This window comes from Pteronotus mesoamericanus, unplaced genomic scaffold, assembly GCF_021234165.1.
Source record: "Pteronotus mesoamericanus isolate MK-2021 breed Mesoamerican mustached bat unplaced genomic scaffold, CSHL_Meso_final scaffold_651, whole genome shotgun sequence".
In the NCBI taxonomy this organism is placed as follows: domain Eukaryota; kingdom Metazoa; phylum Chordata; class Mammalia; order Chiroptera; family Mormoopidae; genus Pteronotus; species Pteronotus mesoamericanus.
The window spans coordinates 21,079,982-21,106,872 of NW_026555325.1; the positions used below are offsets into that span (position 1 = coordinate 21,079,982).

Consider the following 26,891-nt stretch of genomic DNA (forward strand, 5'->3'; position numbering starts at 1 on the left):
TTTCTTCTTTCCATGCTAGCCTAAGGCAAGAAAACATCATTTTTTCCCTTTCCATTAGACACATCTTCCTTTTATCGAGTATTATTACATGTTTTTAAAAAACAAAATCATTGGTATCTTGTTAGTACATCGAAGGTGAATCTTATAAAAATTTGCATTTTATTTTTTCCGTTCTCCTATAAATAAACACCAAAAAAGCCAGAAATAAAAAGCATGATGGTCTAATTTCCATGAAGGCAAAGCAGGAGACAACACTCCATGGCTCCTGGTGATTCCTTTCTAATTCAGGAAATATTTAGGGGGAACATCTACATATTCAGTTGTTTTGTTCTGCAGTCCAACCCTGCATAGAATTGTTAACTAAGTTTAAATTTTACTACAAATTGTGAAAAATATTTTTGCAATCAGGTTCCATATTAATAATTCTTATCTATGTTTATAATCTTCAAATACAGTAACATAAAAAACAGAAAACAGCATACTATCCAACTTAAAACTCAGGACGGTAGTTAGACATATGTGTCTTGCACACATTAATCTGTTTCTGTCAACAAAATATTTATAATTTCCAATTATAAGTCCGATATGGTCCTCCCAACTTGAAGGGCAGTAATGTAAACATGGTCTTCTTACTAAATAGATTAGTATAAAAACAGCAAAATCACCATGGGATGGAACCTAAGAATACCAGTGGATATATGGTAGAGCAACATAATGCTTGAAAGCCGAATATATTCATAAAGTCACACTTTGATAGCCATATCTAAATGTGAAAGTGATTTACAAAAAAAAACAATTGGTATTGACAAACTTATACCAAGTAGCTTTAAATAAAAGCTTATTAAAGCACAGCATTTTTGTGTGTACTGTTTCCACAGCTCATTGTTCTTTACCAAATTTAGAGATAAACTGGAACACGCCCAGAAAACAAAACCCACCAACTGTAATCTATTTCCTTTACTCTCTTGTGAAATAATCAGAAGCATGGACTGACTCTGTCATCCGTCTTTCCCCACCCTATAACCTCTGAAGGGAAAGAGCAAACACCTGTCAAGCTCACAGTCCAGAATGCACACACAGATGGGTGTTTAATAAATATCTTTCAACAGACAGATGAGAGGTTTGCTTTAGGAAGCGGGAAACACATTATCTTAAGTGTTGAGCCGATGACATCCATTACACAATACTTCAGCCAGTTTCCTTACCAAAATATCATCCAAAGGATATCCTTTTTGAGTATCCTTTAGGTAGGGCTATAAGCTTGAAGACAAAAATTTTGGCAAGATCTGCCCCAGCGAAGGGAAAGTGGTTGGGATGAACAAGTAAAATTGAAGAGTTTCAGTGACGTCAAGCAGCAGCGATTTAAGGGATGAGGTGTAAACTCACCTGAAGTAGCAGAAGATGCACATATGTCAAAGGTCAAAGGGCATAGCCTCACGGGCTTCCCAGACTCAGGAATATTGAAACGCCCACGCCTAAACGTTTCACCTTCGAGTATTCCCTTTGGGGCTCAACCTGTTCCTGCCTCTGACGCCAGGGGACAAACCCTACCTTTTATAGCTGGAGCTGACAGGAAGGCGAAGCAAAAGCTGCACCAGATTACAGAGACCCTTCCGGGAATGCCCCTTACTTTTGCCCACTGCTTCCCGCGCCCAAAACCAGAGACACTTTCACCCTAACTCCCCACCTTCTCCAGGCCCTCACTCTTAACAGCATCGGTCTCTATGGCGACCTGAAACCGTAGTTCCCATTGGCCCGTTCAATATGCGGGCCGGGCCAATGGGGAGGGCCAGTCTTTTTTTCCCGACCAATTGGGTTGGCAGGGAGCGGGTCCGGAGACGGCGGCGTGCTGACGTTCCCGGGAGTCTAGGGCTGACTGGGCAGGCGGGCTGGCGGCTGGGCGGGTGGCGGCGGCGGCGGCGGCGGCCTCTGGGCAGTAGAGGGGGCTCCGGGGCTGAGTCTTGTGGCTGCCGGCTGCGGAGGCAGTATCATGGGCACGGGGTAGAGGGGCAAGTTGGCCACCGCCGCCGCCGGGGGTGGTGGGAGAGCCGCTTCGGGGGAGGGGGCGGGTGGGGGAGGGAGGGGCGGGCAGCAGCTCGGCCGCGGCACTTTTTTAATTTTTCGGGTGTCGCAGCGGCGACCCTTCGACGCTGATGTCCCTCATCCTTGGAGCAACGACGGCCACTGCCTAACCTAGAAAGTAAGTGTGCGGGCTCGTGGGAGGGCGCGGAGACTCTTGCCCGCGAGAATCCCGGCCCTTACTCCCCATCCCGAACCTGCCTGCGAGGGGTGCGGGCGCCTCCCTCCCGTTACTCCGGCCCCACCGCCTCGCGGCCGCCTAGGCTTTCCTGCCCCGCCTCGTGTTCCTGCCCGCACTCGTCTGCCTGCTCCCCTCCCCCCGGCAGGCGCACAAGTTTCACCTTCCATTTGGTTTTCCCGGTGATTCCTCTCCTCGGGTCTCCTCTACACGCCACTCACTACCCCTGTCCATGCTGCTCCTTTCGGATCCAGAGCCCCCAGCCCCGAACTTGAACACCACGCTGAGGCCTCCTGGACGTCTGCCCGGAGGCTTCCCCGCTCCTGCCCGCCTGGCACTTCGGCCCCTAGCCCCCAACACCCCGAGGCGCCCGCCTTTCCCGGCTTTCGAGGCCGTCTGTTCGTCCCTTTCGCCCCAGATCTTGCATCCTGGCCCCCTCCCCTTCCTTCCACGTCTCTTCTGCCTACGCTGTCTCGCATTTGCCCCTGGAGTCCTGTCCACCCCGCTCTGTCCAGGGCGCCCCTCTCTCCTTTCGGCTGGTGTTCACGCTCCACCCCTCTCGGTTCCCCAGCCCGAGCTTCCCTGGCTCTCCTCCTGCGCCGCCGCTTCCTCCTCTCCCTGCCTGGAGTTGAAGCGGACCTGCGCACCCCCCGGCAGATCGGGTGTCCCTTCCCGGCGCTGGGGCTGCCCGGCCGAACCTCTCTTTTTTTTCTGCTCCCGAGGAAGCAAGGAGATGAGCGGCGGGGCCGGGATTTGGCTGCATGTTGACTGAGTGCGACACACAGCGAGCGCGGGCAGTGGATGCGCCGCGGCAGCCGTGGCCGCTCGGGGCGCAGCAATAGGCAGGTGTCTGTGTGCGGGCGGGGGGCAGGGACGCACGCCACGGGCTCTTCGGCTGGCGACAGATTGTGCAGGAATGCAAGGAATGCACCAGGGGCATAGTCCACAGGGCCCGCCGCGGCTGCACTAGCGTCTTCCTGGCCCAGCACCCGCCGCGCAGCCAGAGGTCACCGGAGCATCTTCGGAGCTGGTGAGGCTCGCTCGACTCCTCTCCTCCCCATGCCTGTCTCCATGCGGCAGAGAGGGCGGCGGAGAGGAAGCGCGGCAGTTCTGTTTGGCTTCAGCTAGCCTTTCGTCTTGGTTTTTGCTGCATTGGTCTCCAGGACTGTGAATTGGGGGGCGATGGCAGTGTAGCCAAGGTTATTGATCATTGCACAAGGCTCTTGGCAAGTTTGGTTTGCAGGGTTTGAATTGCGCCTGTCTTTCCCCCCCGCCCCGAGGGTTTTCTGAAAACCTGCAGGAAAGGATGCCGAAGGTCTTAGAGTAATGAGCTTGCAGCTCTATCAAAAAATGTCTGTTAATGCTCATGGACGGGGATGTATTGCAAAAGAGATCTTGAATGCATCACTTTGCTATAAGAATTGTAATTTTTTTTTCTCGTCATACTGGTCTGTGCTTAGCCCTCTTATAATACATAATGAATAGAAACAGAGAAGCAGTGTTTGGTCAGCGATGGGACAGATAGAACTGTCTGGTACAGTTAAATTCGGGGCGTGTCAGTTACCATTGAAAGTAACACGGGGACAACACAATCATGTATATTTAAAGATGTAATTTATTAGTTGAGGTCGCAGTTCTTTCTCTTTTTGTTACTGAGTTTGAAAAATAAATAAACCCCTACAACTTTTAAGGAACAGTAATTATGTGTAACATAAAAAATGATTAGTATATATTTTGATTAAATTTTATTTTTCCTAATGCAGAAAAGCACATTTTTGACAGTAGATTCTTTTCTTTTAAACGGGAAAGTAAAGGACTGTTTCTCTTTTTGAATGCAGCATATTGCTATAGAAGTATCTTCATTTCTGGTACCTGTAAAACAGTTATGGAAGATGGCAACATGAAAATGAAAGCCACTGATGTTCAAAAATAAGTGATTCTGGGTGTTGAAAAGCATACTATTGTGTGTTACACAGTTTGCTTTGAAGGTTGAGTTTACTATAAGCCTCTCTGCACTTGGTTTTTTTGTATCAGATTCAGGCATGTAATAAGTAGATTGCCCAGCTGCTTTCCAACTCTTACTGTGCTTGGATCAAGGGCATTGAAAAGTATGAGATGAGCATCTTTTAGTTAAGGACCTAGTGGAAAGGAGGAAAAGGGAAAAAGAAAATAAAATCCTTTGCACTGAGAAAGGTTGTGTCTTTTGGCTTGTACATTGTTTTGTTTTGCAGGTATGTCTTTAATAAGTGTACCTTCTAATTTTAGAGGTTTAAACTCTAAATCAGCGATTTTCAGCTGATGGGTAGCGGCACACTGGTGTGCTGCAGGAATTTTTAACACATGCAATACCTGACTGTTTACTCAGGGGCACTGACCTCTTTTCCCTTTAAATTGCCAAATGAAGAAATGACAACAGCCGATACAACAGTAGCCATTTGGTGGGAATGAATCAAAATTGTATTTATTTTTTTTTGTCAGATCGACAAAAAATATATATTTTGGCGTGCCGCAGAGTTTTAGTAATTATGTATGCCATGAGATGAAAAAGGTTGGAAATCGCTGCTCTAAATTGTAGTTAGCAACACTGTGCAGGATATTGGGAGATATTTGTAGATGTCAACAGGAAATTTATTATGTAACAATATATTACAGCGGAGTTTAACACGTGCTAATTTGATTTGATGTGAAGATTAGAAAGTAAAAGCACATTTAGCTTTTCTGTCACATTGGAAATTGAAATAACCCCTTCGAGTGTATACATAATGTATATAAAGGATTGGCTGTGCAAGTAGTTATACCCATTCAAGAAAAGGCAGGCTTTCAGTTAGAAGTATGCTCTATTAGCTACAGATATTTGAAGAGACAAAGTTTAAAACAAATTATTGTTCACAAAAACAATATAAACTGTGTTTGACTGTGAAGTACATTATTTCCCCATCTTCCACTATTATGTAAGAAGAAAGGTGTGGCATTTCATATTTTATATGTTATACTGAAGATTCTAAATGGGAGAACTGAGTGTCCAGTTATCTTATTTCTTACACTTTATTCGAAGGGAGATAGGGGAGCAGGGTTGTACTGGAAAGCATAAGAGAAGGTGAAATAGCAAATGGGAGCAGCTAGTTAGCATTCACCCAGAGAGGAGAAAATTACGTTATTGCTGTATTTACAAGCTGAATAAACCAAATCTAATTCAATGACTAGTTCTAACATCCTAATTTGAATTTAAAGAATCTATTACCAAACTCAGTTAAATAAAAACTAGCAATTGTAAGACTTTGAGTATTTGGATTAAGTCTAAATTAAGTCAGGAATGCAGTTTTCCTTCTTTCTTTTTTTAAAAAATTGATTTCAGAGAGAGAGAGATTTTGTTGTTCCACATATTTATGCATCTATGGGTTGATTCTTGTATGTGCCCTGACCAGGAATCAAACCCATAGCCTTGGCATATTGGGACAACGCTACCCAGCCAGGGCCAGAAGAACAATTTCCTTTTTTTTTTTTTCTCCCCTGAGCTATACAAATTGGGAAAGCAAATTTAATTAAAAACTTTCAGTCCACAGAATTTCTAAAAATTGAATTATCACCAATTTTAAAACTGAATGATTTCCTTGCTGTTGACCAGAGATTGATTTAAAGGTCTTACATATTTATTTTTAGAGAGAGGGGAAGGGAAGGAGAAAGAGAGGAAGAGAAACATGGATGTGTAAGAGAGACATCGATCTGCTGCCTCTCACAAACCCCCAACTGGGAACCTGGCCTGCAACCCAGGAATGTGCCCTGCCTGGGAATTGTACTGGTGACTTTCTGGTTCCCAGGCCAGCCCTTAGTCCACTGAGCCACACCAGCCAGGGTGGAATTGATTTAAATAGAGAGTTTTCATACCCTGGATGATGCCAATCACTTGGTAAGTCCAGTCTCTCTCACCTTAATGCTTTGAAATATTAAGATATTTTGAGAATGCTCTATAATGTTTTTTTTCTATTTCAATCAAAAGGTAAATCCCTAAATTACTTAATTCTAAAATGGACAACATACTTTCATACTTCACTGGAAGATAAAAGTAGAGGTTATTCTAGGGCATAAACATCCATGGAATTGTATGTCACTTTGGGAATTGCCTTCACACCTTCAGTGTATTGGGAGATAATTACTTCTTCAATGTGTTAAAATAGTTTGTATTGCCTTTTCTGCACCGACCAGGGAAGAAGGATGTGAAACACAATGCCAGTAGACTGGATATGTTTGGCAAATTAACTGTTTTATCATCTAAACTGTGACTACAAATATTAATAGAGAGAGGTAGGGAGGGAGGGAGGAAGGGAAGAAGGGACTAAGCATACCTGAATGTAAGGTTTCATATACTGCCAGTAAGTGTGATGATAACAGTCAGCAGGTCAGTTCAATGGAGGGTAAGAAGGTCACGCCTTAAATCACAAAGAGCAATAATTCATTTACTTACTGGTTTCAGTTGAGATGTTGTACAATATTCAAATGTTGCTCACATTGCTACTTCAATAATTCAGTGGAATTATGTTAATCTTTTGGGTGCTAGGCTACCATAACTAAATTTTTGCATGATGGCAGACTTCTATTAAACTTAGACTGTTGCAGACATTTCATTTGCCATTGGTCTGTTTTTTTTCCTTTGTATAATTTAAGTTTCCTTTTATTTGATACAGCAATAAATGTCAACTACATTGCTGATCATTTTATTTTTCATGGTCTTGATACTATTATAGTTTGTTATAGCTCATATAATGATTTATAGCAGATGATAAAATGTCATTAGAGTTTGGATTTAAATCTTTAATACTATAAAATATATAAATTAAAATATGGAAACGTCAGTTATTTTAAAGCATGTGATTTTTGTGAGGCATTTTTCCTGCTGATTGGGGAGATGCCTATCCCTGTAGGCATATATTATGTAGCCCTCACAGAGTTCAGAACTCGCAAATGATGGGGGCGGGGAGGGGCACTGGTAACCTTCTTTTTTCAACAGCAAGGCATGTTTGACTTCTATAGTTATTAAATATAAATTTAGTGATTTGCAAATATTCCAGAGAGTTTTCTTGATCTTCCAGAATCTGGATCCCCTTCCTGTCTGGTACCCTGCCACCCCTGCCCAACTCACACACACACACACACACACACCCCCCCACACACACCCCCCCACCTCCACCCCTGCCGCCACCACCAATGCATCTGGAGAGACAGAGAAAGCCCCTTTTTGGGTGCCATTTACATAGAATATAGAAGTTGGTGCCTAATGTTCCAGGTTGAATTTAGAGAGGCTGTGTTTTTTTTTTGTCATAAAATTATATATGAAAGTTAGGTAACATGTAGTTGAAATGTGGCTGTCAGGATACCATGCAAGCTTTGGGGGCCTGGCCTGGAACTTGGAATACAGGTTTTCATAGACACCAGCAACCTATTTACAAATAGACTTTTAAGACACTGGGTAGGTGATGTCTGAAATTCTATCCACTATAATAAGCTCTCTCTTAAATTACACACGAGAGGAATATGAAAAGCATCCTAAGCCAGAAATTAGAAGACCTGCTGCTAAACCTTATGACCTTGGCAAACCATATAACATTTGGTTATAGCTTTCCCAAAGTCCTCAGTGTCTTTTAGTTTTTTTAAGAAAAAGTTTCCTAAGCATTCATGGATGTAATCAGTCTTCTTACCTATCCTAACCCAAATCATAGCAAAAAGGAAGTTGGAGTTCTCTTTTGAGACTTTTGACTATCTTTCATATTCATCTTAAATAGATTTTTTTAAAATGTCATTTTAGAAAGTGAGGGAAAGGGAATAAAGCACATAATATTTTCCTGGTCTTTCTGTCTGCCCCCCACGCCAGTCCAAGATTAACTGGTGGTTTAAGCAAGGAAGGTCTTGGAAGGGGGGCGGCGGGGGGGCAGGTTTCACCATTACACCAAATGAAGCACATTAAATGTGTTTAAGACAGTGAGGTGTTGTAGTTAGCAGCCACTGTCATAGTTCAATTCTGGCACTTTTATTTGTTAAGTGTTTAACCTGATAAATTATATAATCTCTTTAGATCTTACTTTGCTGTGAAACAATTAAAGTATCCACCTCATGGTTGTTGCAAACACTAAATGAGCTAATATATATGTCATTGTTTTTATCCTTACATTGTGATACTTAATGATGCTTTCTGTAGCAGCTACTATATGCCAGGCAAATTACTGGCTTGCTTTCTGTGATCCTAGTCACTATGATTATGAATCTAAGCAGGATATTTCAGGGAAGAAATAAGCTATTAAAGAAAAATTATTATGAGTTTCATAGTTTGCAAGAGGATGTCTGTAAGAAAGAGAATCCAGCAAAATACTGTAAATCAAACAAGGGCCTTTATTTGCTTTTTTTCCCCTCTATTATTGAATTTACAGGGATGACATTGGTTAATAAAATTATATAGGTTTCAGGTGTACAATTCTATAATACAACATCTGCATATTGTATTTTTTGTTCACCACCCCAAGTAATGAGGGCCTTTTTAAAATAGGGAAGTTACAGCTTGTGGTAGCAGTTGTTAGAGGCATGTAAATAAAATGAACCATCAGGTATAGGAGGTTTGAGTGAACACACTTTAATAAACTGCAAAGTTTAAAAAGTAAAGATTGGTAGTATCATATTACAGGAGCCAGAAGTGGAAACACTTGCAAAATTTAAAACGTACCTTTTAAACATGTATACAACCATTGCGTTTGTAATTCTAAGTAGCATTTTATATCATCTCTTTGTAATTCAATCCATGAAGATGCTAGAAAGTGTCAATCATTTATGGACTAAAATACAGCTTGTAAATTAACTCTTTCAGCTACCTTTTCTGTCCAAAATTAATCACAACTGAATTGACAGGAAACTACCAAAGCAAGAAAAACTAGAAGAGAAATTTGGAAGATAAATGATGTAAACTAACAGATAGTGGTTTACTAGATATCTAGAGGCTCTAGTACCAGTCCTGACTGTTCATCCCTTGAGCAAGTTATTCAGCTCCTCTGAACTCTAGTTTTCTCATTTATAAAATGAAAGAGTTAGGCCTAGATTCTCTCTAGAGTCCTTCGGGTACTCATATTTCTCTACTCTTAGAACATCAAGCATTCACATTTGGCTACATTTTTTTTTTTTTTTTCCTGAGCAAGAATGTACGTGTCTTCTCCTCAAGAATTGATTGCAATTTACCCTTCAGGATTAGAGGGAAAATTCAAGTTTTATACATGAAACGTTCAGCTCCTAAAAATGTGTGTTGGAGCCAAACTGACTCCATACTGGCTGGGTCAGTGGCTACCCTCTTGGATTCATTCGTTAACAGCCAGTCTGTTTTGCACATTTGAGGCCTAGCCTATGATTGAAGTTAAATTTTCCAAAAGTTGAATAAAAGTAGAAGTGGAATATAGGTGGTAGTTAGAGCAGACTAGTGTTCCTAAAATGAGAGACACCCACTTACTATTTGCTTTGGTTTGATTTGCCCTCGGAGAAATTAAATAACTGAAACAGTTGTTCCTCTGAAAATAGGTTACTTTTCCAGCAGTACTTTTTATGTTCATAGAAATTCCCTGGTCCATATCTCATTATAGTATATAGGTACTTTTCCTTTGTTGTGTATAGACTATCTGCCAGTGTTCAGAAAATGTGATGGAGTTCAACAAGATGGCATATTACTAGGATTAGTGCTCGTGGATTTGTATGTGTGTGTTTTATTTTTTTAAAAAAACAGTTTCCCCTAGATTCTGCCATCCCCTACATGGGTGGGGATGGGGGGGGGGGACTAATACCTATAGAATTTACATATGTATACATTCATAAAGAGTAGTTTTAAAACATTGATACTGCCTTTTTCCCTTTGCTAATACAACAAAAAGAATCAATTATACTACTAATGTATGCAATATTAAATGAATTTTTGGTGTCATGATCAAAGTAAACACTTGAACAGGGTCTTTGGTTTCCATACTTTCATGAGAATTGTAAACCCTCCTGTAAAATGGAAACCTGTAATAACCACTTTGCATTGAAGTGCGTCATTTTTTCTGATACCTGTACCCTCGATTCAATGGGAAACAAAGAGTAGTATCGGTTGAAGTAATCTTCTTCCTGAGTACCATCAGGCATCCAAGCTAGGAAATGAACACAATTAGTGCTTCACATATTTGCTGGAGTCCTACTTTGTGTGAAGTATTGTGTTATGTTTTAGATAACTCTTTATTTTAAAAGATACGTCTTTCATTTGAATCCAACAATGTTCATTAGTCCCTTGCTCCATATCAGATTGTGCTAGACCTCATGGACAAAAAATAATTTTCCCCAGGGAGTTTTGCAATCTGAGTTAGATATAGTATTGTGAGTCTCCACCTTTGAGGAATCTGATGTTTTCAATGTCATTGGGAAAGATAGGATACGTGAACTGGAAAAAAATTGTCCTAGAAAACTTTCGTATATAAATAAATATGTAAAATTGTTCTGTGAGTGTTAAGGATGAGCTGTAAATGATTTTGTATTAACAAGGTTTTAGCTAAACCTACTTTTCAGGTATGGCTTACTTGATACATTATTGAAATATAGATAGACAGCTGCATTAACGCTGAGTGGCTTTCTTTGGAAAAGGCCTACTTTTGAAAAGGTGCTCCTTACCAGTGATAAGACAGTGATGTCAGAAAAGGCTTTGATCATGAACTTGATTATTTTGGTTATTTTTCTTGGAGTACTTTACCACATAGCTTATGTAAAATAATTGATCACAATGAAAATGCATTATTTATGAAGAACCTTAATTTATGCCTCAAGACTTATTATTTAAGTAAGTTCTTATTTTTATTTTCATACAGCAGTACTTTGGTTTATTGTGTTGTGTTTTGTGCTTTTCTTTATGCAATTTATGTGCCTTTGTAAGTCCAAACTCATTATCTGTTATTGCAAACATTCTCTTCTGTTGTTATGAACAAACAGAAGAATGTTTTGAAAATCTCTTTTGACATCTGCTAGAATAAATGATCTCATTGAATCTTACCTTGAATCTCAGACTGATGCACTGATGGGAATTTTCCACTTATTCTCAATTTGTCAATGACTAAATAAGCAACAAAGTCAATTTTTTAAAAGCACTGAAAAAGGAATCAGAAAACCCAATTTGACAGTCTCAAGAACTGCTATTATTTTGAGACCTGTGATAAAGAACTCAGCTGTTAAAAGTATAACTCAAACTCTCAGCAGATGAAAGATATGTCAGACTGAAATTTTTGGACATTATATTGGCAAGCATCCATTCTTCCAAAATATTTTTTGAGAGTCACTTGTTTGGAACTCTGAATACAGTTCCCATAGAAGCAACATAATCTGTAAATCCACCATCCTAAAATGTAAATGTAGTATATTGGATCCATGTTCCCATTGCCTCCTTCCCTGAGCTAACTTGATAGTAGGGACTTAGTCTTCTAACATGACTTCTCTTGGCCTCTATTTTTTTCTAAATACCTTAAATGAATGAATGAATGTTGAACTGTAGTTTTGGCATACCTTTGCATACTACTCTTAGATAATTTCTCTGTCTAATATGGGCCCTCTTTCCTTTTGTAAACTGCTTTTGTAAATTGTTTGGTTTTACAAGGAGCCTCAAAAAGATTTATCATGCCTGTTTCAGTGGAAAAAAACTGCACTGTCAAAAAATATTACCTTTGTAATACAACTTGCTGGATAAATAATTCATTATATCAAATTCCTTACTAAAACATTATTATCAGATTTTAAACAGATTGAGTCATTCATTTTAACCATAATTGCTTGGATTATAACTATGGTGAGGTAAGTTTACATAGTACACTTTCTCAAACTATTCATATGCAGCCATCAAGGGCCAAGACCAGCTTGCTTGGCCAGGCTTTGGCAATGTGACATTGAGCAAACTTTCCATATCCTTGCCTTTTGTGAACTAGTAAATACCTTTTGTATACTTAGCTGATGAACTGAGGTCAAATGTAGGTGTAATTTTAAGCACATGAAGTTTTTCAAAGGAGAAATGTTACTAAAGTGACACATATAATTAGTTCTATAATACTACATAAACATTAAAATAATAAAGTAGGAAATTTCATAGCTTGTTTTGACCTAACGGGTGTAGCAAATCTTTTATTTTAACAGCATAATTAGAAATATTCTTAAATATTTTGGTTGTCCCTATCTCAAGTAATCACTATGATAAAATTAGAGTAAATTATAATTTTTAAAAACTAAACTTTTAATTGTGAGGTCATTATGAATTAACATGCAGTTGTAAGAAATAATATAGAAATCCTGTGTACCCCTTACCAGTTTCCCTCCGTGGTGACATCTTCTAGCTGCAAGACAACAAATGCCGGTGAGGATGTGGAGAAAGGGAACACTCATGCACTGTTGGTGGGAGTACAGCCACTATGGAAGGCAGTATGGAGGTTCCTCAAAAAATTAAAAATGGAACTTCCTTTTGACCCACCGATTCCACTTCTGGGAATATCCTAAGAATCTTGGAGCACCAATTCAATAGAATTTATGCACCCCTATGTTCATAGCAGTGTTACTTTTACTAGCCAAGATCTGGAAACAGCCCAAGTGCCCATCAGTAGACGAATAGGTAAAAAAAAGTGTTGTACATTTACACAATGGAATACTCTGTGTCCATAAAAAAGAAGGAAATCTTACCTTTTGCAACAGCATGGATAAATCTGGAGATACTTATGCTAAGGGAAATAAGCCAGTCAGAAAAAGATAATACCATATAATCTCACTTATATGTGGAATCTAATGAACAAAGTAAACTGACAAACAAAATAGAAGCCGAGGATTGGACATGTGGAACAGACTGACAGCTGTCAGAGGGGAAGGCCTGGAAGGCCCCAGAGCAAAGAACATGAAGGGATTAGTCAAAGAACATACATGCATAAATCATGACACAGGCAACAGTGTGGTGATGGCCAGAGGAAAGGGAGGATGGGGGATGGGTAAAGGCAGGCAAAGGGGGGAAATGGGGACATCTGTAATAGTGTCATCAAAAAAAAGAAAGAACCATAGTACAGTATCACAATCAGGGTATTGACATTGATACTGTCAGGATTACAGAACGTTCCCATCACTCCAGGGGTAACGTTGCCCTTTTAGAGCTGCACTCCTATTTTCCTTCCATCTTCACCTCCTCAGTCCCTAGCAACCACTAATTGTCCTTTATTTCCATACTTTTATTATTTTAAGATTGTTCAGACTGTAACTTTGGAGGTTTTTCTTCTTCACTCAACATAATTCTTACACATCCATCCCGGTTGTTACATATACCATTCTTCTCTTCTGTTTTATTGCTGAGTAGCATTCCATGATAGGGATGTGCCATAGTTTGCCTAACAAATCACCTGTTGAAGTACATCTGTCTGGTTTATTTTCAATTTATAATAATTTTCAGCTTACAAACAGAGCTGCTATAAATATCTGTGTACAGGTTTTTGAGTTATCATAAGTTTATGTTTCTCTGGAGGAAATTCCCCAGAATGCAGTTGCTGGCTTAAATTACAATATTTTTTAATGCTTTCTATAATTATACACTCAATTCATGAGGGCTTGGTAATATAAAAGTTAAATTTACAGTTTCAGTAAATTAGAAAATTTCTCTATAAAACCAGGTCTTTTGTCTTTCATTACTGAGTGCTTTACAAATCCTCCAGAGTTTACTTTATTTTTGGCAAAATTCCATCATTAATTTTAAGTAGAATTCATGAAGTTGCTTTGTAGCCTGACTTCAGGATTTGTTTTTTTTGTTGTTGTTTTTTTCCGTTACATTGTTTAGACATCAGGTTTATTTAATTTTCAATAACAATACATTCTTTAGAACATAATTGTTAATATTGGGTCTTTCAGAATTTTACCTATATATGATGTAAACAATTGTAGGTAATATTCTTACAAAAAAAAAGTTTATTGTGTGCCATGCTGACAGGCAAAGTGGGGATGTAACATAAAGACAGTAAGTATCCTTGTGTGTGATTGGATTCTCTCCAGTTGTCAGGTGGAAAGCCAACAAGCGCATCTGATACTTTCATAGGCAAGGGCTCTTCTTTCTTTCCTAGCAACAGAAGGCATTTTCACTAAAGCATAGTTCTTTCATTCTGCCTACCCCAAATTTTCTTCCTGGTTTTTGCGTGATTATTGTATACAGTTTCTGCCAGAGGAAGATGTTGAAATGCTGTCTGGCCCAAATAAAATCTTCGCAATTGATAATCTGGTTTGTTTGGTTTTCTTTTACCGTCAGTATCAAATATGTTTCTTTTTATAGTTTAAAATACCACAGGATCATTTAATTGGTTTTATTTTATGTCTTGTTCTGTATTGCTTATGTTTAATACTCTTTATCAATGCTTTTGGCATTCATAGTCTTCTGAAATCATAGCTGACAGGGCAATTGATGGCTATGATCGATATTAAAATAGAGCTATACAACAGCATTCTTCTTTAATACTGCTTTTAAGGATTTGGATTTTTCTTTATATTGGAGCGATATAACCGCAGAGCCCTTCAATTTTGTAGAAATAGGGTCTTTCCAACAAGTATTTCCTGAACGTTTCTGTAGATAACCAGTATGCCCTTCTCTGCTGGGTGAGCCCGTGGTTCTTCTTCTTACTCAATTACTCCTTAGCGATGCCTGCCTTGGCCTGCTGTGCAGATTTAAATCTTCCCATTTGTGTTTCTTAGCGCTTTGCACATAGCTCAGCTATGAAGACAGGTCATGTTGTGTTCCGGTGGTTTCTCTGTCTGTGTTTCCTGGCTATATCGTGAGCCTTACCCAGGTTAGAACTGTGTGTGTGACAGTCATCATTGTAATTTTCTCACCTAGCAATGTGTCTGACATATATTAAGCACCAGATGCTGGTTTTGGGTAAATAATTAAATACTTTGTTTATAACCTTAGTTTGTCCCTCTCTCCTCTTGCAGTGACTCCCCGTTGTTTACCCTTGCAGGATTGCTTCAAACCCCTTAGACTGCCCACCACTTAAGGCGCTGCACAATCAAACCCTAATTACTTTCCTTCCTGAACATTCCACATCAGTAAAAGTAGTTTCTACTCACTGTTCTCTGCCTCCCTGCACTCTGTGTTTAAATCTTTGCAGTCTGACTAGACCTAGTTCAAATCCTTCCTAGTATGCGTGTCATTCCCAGTCCTCTCTGGTTGACTGATGGTCATCTCTTTCTCCAAATGTCTTCACTTTTTCTCTGGCTTATAATGATAAACTCTCCATGGTGGTTGGTTTTTCCATTATTGGATCTGGCTGTTAAATTCTACTGGTTAACTGTTGTCTCTTTCCTCCCACTAGATTTTAGTTCCCTAAGGAGGGGTTCTTGTCTTGAACACTAAACATGTAAGATAATTGATTGCACTAAAACATTTCAAATAAAAGTCACTCAGGAAGTAAAGGTTATGTCTTTTGGAGATGTTGGAGGGCAAGGTCAACCTCTTACTCGGGCACACTGAGATGTGCATAAAAAGTCTCTCATTTCTCCTCCTTTCATTAATAGTTGTTTTCTAAGCACCTAGTATGTGCCTGTCTTTGATATATGTCATTTAGATTTTTTTGGAGACCTCATTTGCCAAATAGGCTACATTGAAATGAAGTTTTGATGGTTTGTTTTTAAAGATCCCATTTGCCAAACAAGCTATATTAAGTGGAGTTTTTCTTCTCTAAGTTGTTACCTTTTATTTTTATATAATACTGTCCCACATTGAAAAGAGTGGAAATTGGTTGGGAAAATGAAATTTTATCTCTTGAAATTTTTAACAATGGAAAAATTACATGTTTCTAAACATACAGAGTTGTGATGTTCAATATGGTAGCCACTGACCTCATAAGCTATTTAAATTTTTAAATTATCTACACTAGCCATATATGAGGTGCTAAATAACCATATATGGCAAGTGGCTCTAGTAAAAAGGCAGATACAGAATATATCTGTTGCAGAAAATTATATTGGAACCAGTACAGAGAATTGCAGGGACCAGTTATAAATAATAACTGGTATAAATAATAACTGGTAGATGCTTTTAGAGTAACAAAGCTAAATAAGAAAGCATTCCAGTTTCCAAAACATTATATTAATATTCACTTAGTTTTTCCCATAACTCTGTAAAATAGGTGAGATATTACCTTTATTTCCCAGACAAGGAAATTGTAAGTAAGAGAGTCACGTGAGGAATAAAAAGAGTCAGTGACTCTTAAAGGGTATTAAAATATACTGTAAGTTGACTTTGTGGTTCAGTTCTTTATACTGAAGCAAAATAGTAGTAAGTATTTGATTAATGAAATGTGGAAAGCATGTGATGTACAAGAATGTGTGATATTTTTGCCTTTGCTTAAAATCTCATCATTTTTTTTTAAACAAACTTTGTATTGGCATTATGTTTTGAAATTTTCAATGGAATTCAGTGAATTCTAGTCCATAATCATTTATTTCTGAGTCCCGGCACTAGATACAGGGAGAGTAATGGAAATGAACATGGCCTAGTCCATTTGTTTACATTTTATACTAAGGATATAAGCTCTTAGAAGTGATATTATAGTAGCAGCTGTGCCTAGAGATGCCAGAAATATCATTACTGATTTCAGAAAGGTTTGACTGTCTGTATCTATGTAGTAACTCTAAGTCTAGCAGAGCCTTATGCTCTCCTCCATTCATTATGTATGCCAAAACCTATAGGGGCAGCAAGGCTTGCCCTCAAGAAGCTTGTATTAAAATTTTCCCATGATTCTGGGGGTAAAGAAAGAAAAAATTATACTGAATATCTTTGATTCATACTTTCGCTTCAGAAATGAAAATGAAAAAGTTCCTGGAACACAAAGAAATTTGGGTATATAGAGTAAGTTAACTCACACATGAAGTATAATTCGTATAGTACTTAGAATATCACCTTACTTATTAACTATAGCAAAATAAAAGCAGAGTTTTTTTCCTTTCCCTTATTTTTTTCTTTTAATGCTGACTTATAGAGTACAAATTATATCTGATTTTAAAATTTCCATAAACTAGTTTTACAGCCAAAAAATGTGCTGAGATATATAATTTGAGTTGCTATAAATGCATAGATCTTAATATTTCAGGATTTTATCATTTAACATATCTCAGAAACCTATACTGCAGCTTACAGTCTTTTTTTCACCGCTTTTAAGAAATTAGGTGATTGGCCCTCCTCAGAGGAAAAGTATGGCTGTATCCAATGTGCAGGTCGGATTCAGTCTGATTGTATAGGCGTTAGAACAGGTAGAGTCAGTCTGAGGATAGCTTTCTGTTCACCTTTTTTGGATTCATTTTAATTTTTAGTTTTGTATTGAGCTTCTTAAAGGTTTTTGGAGTTGAGAAAGGTTGAGAAAGAACTAGGGAAGAATGCATTTTCACTTTATATCTTTTAGAAATCATTTGGTAAGATATATTTAAGTTTTGGTTATCTGTAAAATGAGACTGAATAATTTAAACATGTTTAATTTTTCAGTAATCAGAAGTGTTTAAATGCCTTTAAGTTTAATGTGGTATGTGAAATGGAATTACTTTTTGATGATTAGTGCTTCTCTTCTTTGAAATAATGCTTATCTCAGTAAATGGAAGTTAATAGAAGGAAATTATCCTGATTCCATAACTATGAATAAGACTGGAGACATATTAAAATAAGCATTCATTGACATTTAGGTTGGATGCTTCTGCTTCTGTCAAATCAACTAAGAGATGATTCTTACTTTTAGAATGTCTTCTCTCATGTGTGATGAGCTTCTGTTACTACACTGATGTGCACAATTTGAAATGACGCACAGTTCTTCATGTCAGCACTTAAAAGGTTTTTTGTTTTTGACAATGAGCAAAATGTTAGACATTTCAGTGTGAATAGCTCTCATGATCCAGAAAATAGGAGCAGACAGTTTAATTGTTCTTGACTGTAAAAATTAAATCTGATACTAAATTTAACCCAGGAATCTATTCATGTAGGGTCTCCCCCCGCCCCCCGTATTTTAAACCAAAATTAAACTTGCATGTCTAAGCAACTACACTGATGTAATATTCAGAAGGAAATTCATACTAGGTGATTTATAACTCGTCCTCTTTACTCCCTGATTATTATCAATGCTGTTGTTTGACATTCTTGCTACATGTACATCTGTAACCATATTCAAGTCTTCATCTTAAAACTTGTGATTTTTTTTTCCCGCTATGAACTCCTTTTGGCTATGATTTTTCTCCCCTTCATCTCCAAACTCTGAAAGATCAATCTACACTGGGTGGTTCCATAGTGTTTGGTGAAGAGGGGCTTAGGCCAGTGGCCTGGCTGAAGATTGAGACCACAGGGATCTTGGAGTTATTTCTAACAGGAGTGCTTTTTATAAGTTAAACTTTTCATAAAATGGTGTAACACACTCTTGGCAGACATTCCCAGCTACAAGGGGCTTTCACCAGTGACCTAAGGAAGATGGGGTTGTTTTGTTTGTCTCTGTCCTTCCCTCAGCAGTTTAAGGCGTTTGTTCCATACTAGAGGTGAAAGAAATTTGGGGAGGGATTTTTTTCTCTCTCTCACAGAGGCTGCTCGTCCCCCAGGCCTGCATGTAGTGGGAGACTGTGTCAGGGCTCTGGCCAGTCATCAGTGCTAGCTGCCGGGGAGGTCTGACGGTGAGAAAAACCTGACGTTAATTTCACCTCCTGTCTGTGGCCTTAAGGGCTACTATGTTCTCTTGCTTGCCTACATTTACCCTTTACCAATATGGTAAAAATTCTGGCTTTTTTTTTTTTTTTAACAGCATTTAGTAGGATCTGCCCTAGGTAAGTAAGTTTATCCTTGCAGGTGCTTCTCTTTCCTTTATTTCGGAATAGTTGGTTATAATGAGTTTTCAGCTCTATGATGGGTTGAAAAAATTGTGAATTGGCAGATTGCTTGGTGTTTCTGTTGCTGTCATCAGGGTGAGATCTCTGCTCTTGCTTCTTTACTCCTGGAAGAAATATTATGTTCCATTTATTATAGCCGCTTTGAAGAGTCTTCCATTTGAAATGCCAAAACCCCTGGCCCTACTTTTAAATCCTTCTATTAGAGGGTTTTTGATAGCCTGTCTACCTTCTGTCTTCTCACCAAATTGTGAACTAAAAGTCATGAAACTGACTTTATCCCTTTTCTAAATCATTCGTGCCCAACAGAGCTCCTGGCACAGAATGGGTGCTCAGTAAGTATTTGTAGTTTGCACTTTAAGGGGGAAGGGCATTTCATTTTTCTTATTGTTAATTAATGGGACAGCATATTTTGTCTGTATCCAGCCCACATCCCATGGCACTCACCACAAACTTACTGTTTCCTGACCCAGTAGCTTCCTAATTGCAAGCCCCTCAGCCTTTAAGCCTGAAGCTTTCCCTGCCATGGGTGATGGATCAGGTCAAAAGTGCCAAGAAGTTATTATCCCCAGGAGTAGCCCTCAACCATTAACTACAGGGATCTGGATGGTTACTCCAGCCTCTTCACCCATTAGTGGTGTCAACTCTGAGGACAGCCCTCTGCATTCTCCCAGAAGTCCTCAGAGGGCATGACATCCACTGCTCACAGCAGTAACTTATTCATTAACGCAGCCTGTACAGACTTCTTTCCCTGGCCTATATCACTTGTCCACCTCCCAAGTCCAATTTCTTGCACTCAAGTCCTGTCTTGGATTCAAATGGGGAATTCCAACTCAATACAGGCAGTTATAGTTCACATAAACACCCCATTTGAAATAGTTCTATATATCAGGAACAGTTTACAAAATTAAGGAGACTTAAATGTATGCAGTCTTATTTTGTGAGAGGAGTTAATGCTTTCAACAGGTTTTCAAATGGTACTTTGCTTTTCCTTTCCCCCCAAAAAGTTAGCATAAATTGCAATTAAGGAAGAACAGAGTCCTTTTTTTTTCTTTTTTAGAAAATATATTTTATCAATTATGCTATTACAGTTGTCCCAGTATTCCCCCCTTTGCCACCCTCGGCCCAGTATCCCCCTTCCCTCAAGCAGTCCCCCCCTTAGTTCATGTCCATGGGTCATGCATATAAGTTCTTTGATTTCTCCATTTCCTGTGCTATTCATAACCTCCCCCTGTCTGTTTTGTACCTACCAATTATGCTCCTTAATCCTTGCACCTTTTTACCTATTCTCGTCCTTCCCCATCCCAGTGGATAACCCTCCACATGATCTCCGTATCTATGATTCTATTCCTGTTCTGGTTGTTTGCCTAGTTTTGGGGGTTTTTTTTAGATTCAGTTGTTGATGGTTGTGAATTTGTTGCCCTTTAATGTTCATACTTTTGATCTTTTTCCTAAATAAGCCCCTTTAACATTTCATGTAATAGTGGCTTGGTGATGATGAACTCCTTTAGTTCTGCCTTTTCTGGGGAGCACTTACTCTGCCCTTCCATTCTAAATGATAGCTTTGCAGGATAGAGTAATCTAGGTTGTAGGTCCTTGCTTTTCATTTGAATACTTCTTTCCTGTCTTTTGTTGCCTGCAAAGATTCTTTTGAGAAATCAGCTAATAGTGTTATGGGAACTCCTTTGTATGTAACTCTGCTTTTTGCTCTTGCTGCTTTATGATTTTCTCTTTATCTTTAACCTTTGGCATTTTAATTATGATATGTCTTGAGTGGTCCTCTTTGGGTCTAACTTGTTTGGCACTCATGTGCTCCCTGGATCTGTATTTCCTTCATCAAATTAGGGAAGTTTCAATTCTTCCCTAATATGTTTTCAATTTCTTGCTCTTCCTCTTCTCTTTCTGGCTTCCCTGTGATTCAGATGTTGGTACATTTGGAGATGTCCCAGAGGCCTCTTATATTATCCTTGTTTTTTTGAATTCTTGTTTCTCCTTGCTGTTCTGGTTGAATGCTTACTTCTTCCTTATGTTCCAAATCATTGATTTGAATCCCAGCTTCCTTCTCTTCACTGTTGGTTCCCTGTAGATTTTTCTTTATTTCACTTAGGGTAACCTTCATTTTTCCCTTTATGTTGTTGCTATACTTAGTGAGTTCTTTGAACATTGTAATCACCTGTATTTTGAACTCTGCATCTGATAGGTTGGTTATCTCCATTTCATTTCTGGGGTTTTGTTCTTTTTTTCATTCGAGCCATATTTCTTTGTCTCCTCAATTTGGCAGCTTCCCTGTGTTTGTTCCTGTGTATTAGGTAGAGAGCTGCTTTGACTCACTATCTTAGTAGCATAGCCTTTTATAGAAAAGACACCGGTAAATTGTGTTGGGTGGTACCTTAGGTAGTAACCAGGACCAGGCAGCCTGCTTCACTGCTTTGTGGCTGTGTGTTGGGGGAGGGCTCAGAGATGGGACAGTGTCATTGCATGGCTTCTGGAGGTTTGCCCAGCACTCGCCCCATTTCAAGTCACTTTACCCACTTCCCTATATGCAACTAGCACCCTGGTACCAGAGTCAGTGGGATTGTGTACATTTTAAGACCAGTGGGCCCTTTAAGTGGAGTCTCTTGAAAATCCAGTAGTTTCTTCTGCCTCTGCAACCCCTACTACTTTTTACAGCCAGAAGTTACGGGGATTTATCTTCCTGGCCTTGGAACCCTGGGCTGTGTGGTCTGACCTGGGACTGGAATCACTTATTCCCAAGGCATCCCTCCTGATTTTTATCTACCACGCGTGAATGTGGCGCTGCCCCTTCCACTGCCACCACTGCCTCTCTGTGCCACACCATGTCCCCTCACCTCTCTGCCCATATTCACGCCTACTAATCATCTGGATGAATGTGGATTCTTTAAATCCCTGGTTGTCAGACTTCCATACAGTTCGATTTTCTGACAGTTCTGGGTGTTAATTTGTTTTGAATTTTAGTTGTAATCCTCTCTGTGGTTGTGTAAGGAGGCAAAGCGTGTCTACATACGCCTCCTTGACTAGAGAAGTCTTTTCTTCTTTTTAACCTAACACATTAAAGCAGTTATTTTCCTTTCATAGCACTGGTACACTGAATCTTTTCAGATGAGATCAGGAAATCATTGGGGCATGTAGGTGCCCATGTAATCATATCTCAGTAACTGATTTTTAAAGATATGATTTCAGGTTTTCTTTGTGTTCCTGGTTATCATCACCCACTTGTATAGCAAAAATGTACTGTCATGTTACATTTTATCATTCCTTTTCTGTACTTTTGAATTGAAACTCATCTTCTAAATTTTAATTGAAATAAAATAGTGTTAGTCTTGGATTTGAGAACTGCTATCTTAAATATAGAAAAATTAACTTTTTAACTAATTTTTTAATTATAAATGTCATTCATACTTTTATAGAAAAATCTTCAAATACAGAGAAGCACAAAAGAAGATATTAAAACCCACTATATTCACCTGCATCTGGAGGTGAGCACTGTTAGCATTTTGTTGTAAGTAATCAAATTCCTTTTAAAATTTATGGCTGCATTAAAGTTAAACCACAGATATAATGATCACACTTATTTGCAGATAACTGTGAGGATACTGCTGATGAGGTTAATGCCTAGAGAATCAAAAACTTTCGGACCAAGGAAGGATGTTAGTGATCTCCATATGTTGTCCCTTCCTCTTATATGTGATGAACCTGAGGTCTGGAGAGGTGCTCATTTAGATACATATGCCTACCTGGATCAGGAGGCTAGGTGCTTTCCTCAGTGGTGGTATGACTGCAGCCTGGTCATCCTTTGTCAGAACTGTCTTTGGAGGCTGAGTCCTTCACTTGGTGCATGCCAGATTTCCTCTGTAGGCCACATCTCTACCTTACTTAAGACAGTCAGCTTGCTGTTCCAGTGGTCCCCTTGCCTTAGGTTACTGTGGGAATTACTAGGGAGACTTGACCTCAGGTTGAGTGGCAAGAAACAATGACAGGCGTGCATCTTTGGAATCCATATTATTAATATCATTTTTGTCACCCAGTCTCCAAGAAAGGTCTAAATCTCAGAGCTGAGAAACAGACCTAAGTCTTGACCTAAAGCCTAAACCAGATACTGTTGTTAATATCCCAAAGTTATCAGCCAAATCATAAAAGATATATTGATCTTATTGAGAGTTGACATGACTATCTCTTTTCATGGATTAATTTTATGTTTGATTTTAGGTTTTAGGTTAAGTATTTTTTGAACTCTATAGTAATTGCTACTTGATGCTTTTTACATTTTAGGAAGTACTAAACACACATTCTCACACATACACACACACACACACACACACACGTAATGGAATCCAGATGTAGCCCTGGATTTGACATCCAAATGTCTTCAAAAAATAGAATCCATCTGTTTTGCATATTCAAAATGTACCTTTTTCTGAAAGTAAATAAAATAGAAATCATTTTTCTTAATGACTCAATGTTTTCAATGTAAAATCAATGAAGTAGTTGATCTCTAAATCATTTATTCTCACTGTGTCACCAAAACTATTAAAATGCTCCTTTATTCTTGGATTTATTATCTTGACGAAAAGACCTAATCCACTTCTACTTCATGTTAAGTAGCTGGCCTTAGTACTTGAAGCTTTGGTCTAGTGGTGCATTGTGATGTTGACAAGTAAATGAGAAATTACTATTGAACAAAATCTTAGGCCCTAGAAGTTGCAAAAAAGAAATTGATGATGTGGCAGTGAGTGATATACTAGTGAAATTTATATCAGGATTTATTTTCTATTGGTGTAATTCAATTACTTTGTTGTTTCAAGTATCATTCCTTGTGGTCATTTTATTTAAATCTATGAATTAAATTGGTGGGAGCGGGGGTGAAGATATATCCATGCTACCTAGCTAACCAATTTAAAAATAACTTCTTAGGTGGCACAGTCAAACCCTGACATGATAGTATTCATTGGAAACAAAAGTAAAAAACATTCAGTCCTGTGAAATATGGAGTTGGATCATCACAAGGTTAATGAAGTCACTAAACTAAGTCTGCCTACAAAACTAGCCAGTCACATATTCCAAGAGTTTGGGTGCCAATTTGGTTATATATACATTTTTTGTGTGTATAAATTCACATTATTCAAATTTGGATAGTTGTGAGGCACTTTATTACAAGATTATGATGTGGGGGGTTTTTTGTTTTTTTGTTTTTGTTACACAAGGCCTTTTCTTCATGAAGTGCAAGACCTGTTCCTATCCTGAATTTGTTGGTGACCAGAAACAAAATTAGGGTATGAATAAGCTGATATCTATTAGTCATTATATTAAAGGAGAGCAATAAGATTATCATCAATGACTACAAATTTCTTCAAGTGTTTGCTAGGCATCTTTGATTTAGGAGCACTGGGAATAGCCCAATCTTTAGATCTAGAGCCTGACCTGACCTCTTGGTTTGGCTTGAACCTCTTTCAAACTCTTAGATGTGTACATGCATAGAATTGTGCCTGATAGGGAAACACACATGAGAGCTCAGTGCATTCCATAAGCTTTTAATGTACTATCTGCCCCATTATGTGCATGAAGAAGAGGTAGAAAACTTGACAGCACTTGATGGTGGGCTCAGTAATTGCAAGGCCGCAGGAAACTTTCCCAAAACTGCTGGTCCAGTAGCAGCATCTCGGGCAAGGTACCATGCTTCCCATTAGCTAGATGAGACTCCTTCCCCTCCTTCCTCTCCAAAAACTTTAAAAACAGAAAATGATCTAGGTACACTCAGCTGGAGGTGTGTTTTTACAAACAGGGAATTGGAAGAAAACCATTCCAGAGTAAATGAACTACTTCCTTGCAGTAGAAGCATCAGCTCCCGTGCCATTGAAATATTAATTAAGGCCTGATTTCTCTGGAAGGGACAGACCTTGTAAAGAAAAGTGAAGTACCTGTCTTATATCCAGGTTCCATGAAAATCTGTTGTATTGATCGACTGAGATTAGGCTGAGGTTCAGTTTCCTAGTAATAATTTCCAATTTATAAAAATGGATCAAACTCCATGACTGCTAAACTGTAGGGACTGGCTTCTGAGGAATGTAAATAAATAAGTTAATAACCATAATGATGCTTCATATGTGTTACCAGTAATCCAGGGACAAAGTTTATTCTCTAAGCTCTTGTGTTCTAAAGAGAAATTTCTGGTTCAAGAAAAAACATTTTCAGTGTTCTAAAATAGGCTGGCAAAGGCTTGAGATCTTAAATTTGCAGTTTTGTTTTTGAAAGGGTGTGGTTTGAAGTTTAACCTCATGTTAGCTACAAGATGTGAGGCTGTTGGAAAAAGAAGGCTTTTAGCTTTATCCCAGATTTTAAAAACATAATCACTACTTAGGTTATGTTGAGTTTGTTTTTAATTAAGGAAAGAATAAAAAAGAATTACTTCTGTACCTTAAAAGTAATTACGTTATGTCGTATGTTTTGTTTCTGCCACTCAGTTTGAATATTATAAGATGAGATGCTCACAACCATGACATACTATGATTTTGAATTTTAAAGTTTAATAAACACTTTGAACATTACTAAAAGGTAGTCAGATGTTTTAGAGTTGCTGTACTAATCAAGATACATACAATTATTAGTATGTGTCATCTGCATACTACTGTCCATCACTCTACTTGGGCAGTATTTTATCTTTTCCTATTAAGTAGTTTTGTAAATATTTTGATTTGAATTATCTAAGCTATTAGCAATGGCTTAAACCTTCATTAACATAGTGAAGCACAAATAGTATATGAACTGTCTACATTATATTTTGGTAGTTCAAAAACATAATTTGAACTTTTGGACTAAATTAAACTGGTGATCACTAATGATCATGAGACTTTTTGTTTCGGGTTTTTAGATAATTTTTTTAAATACAGAGAAGTATAGAGAGTAATATAATACTTTATTCCCTATATATTTATATATATAAAGTATATATAAATAAATACTTTATTTATAAGGGGTATAAAGAACACTCCTGAAACTATCCTTCAAATTTAAGAACTGCTGTTTTACCAGAAATGCTTAGGGTTTCTGAAATTGGCATTTATTCTTTTCATTACATTTTTTTACTACATTTATATATTTTTACAAATATGGGCTTTTAAATGCTGAAAATTTTGTTATGATTGATTTCCTGTATCTCCTCCTGCCTCTCCCCATTAGAGTTAGTAAATTCAACCCACTAAGTACTTAGTAAGGGATTTTTTCCCATTACTTTTCTAGGCTGGGCTCCCAAGCTAGCTTTCTCCAGGAGTTTTCTATTATTTTTCTTTTTCCATTAGTAGGAATTACTTAAGCAGCATTATTTTTTTCAACCCTTTATACTCTACATCAATTTAAATGTTCAATAGCTAACTTTTAAATGCAGCATAATTTTTAAATTTTATTTATCATTGATATATTTCTATTTAAGCTTCCATAGGCAGTTTATTTTTGTACTTAAAAGAAGACTTGAGATATTTATCAATTGGAAAAGAAATTGAATGAAAAGCAACCATTTTAAGGGAAAAAAACTACATTAACTTCAACAGGTGGTAATTTTGTTCTGTCATTGATGACAGCAGAATAATAGTTTATGAGATTTAATTACTCTTTAATTTGTTATTTAGCCTTGACTTACTGTGTGAACCAAACAAGTGATCCTTTTTTCCCCCAAGACATGAAATAGAAATGTATTTATAAAGATTATGATTTCTCTTTTGGA

At 38.2% G+C, this 26,891-nt stretch overlaps 1 protein-coding gene across 8 annotated transcripts in view; it reads left to right on the forward strand.

The window, feature by feature from the left end:
* Nucleotides 1-2,087: 2,087 nt before the first annotated feature.
* The window catches only part of PKP4 (plakophilin 4), a 239,611-nt gene continuing 214,807 nt past the window's right edge, over nt 2,088-26,891 (forward strand). For 7 of the 8 annotated variants that reach the window (XM_054562436.1, XM_054562431.1, XM_054562437.1 and 4 more), the window contains exon 1: nt 2,088-2,200. The gene's annotated coding sequence lies outside the window, so the exon portion shown is untranslated. Of the gene's footprint in view, nt 2,201-3,228; nt 3,288-26,891 lie in introns of those variants that run through there. The other variant, XM_054562430.1, reaches the window with a different exon arrangement.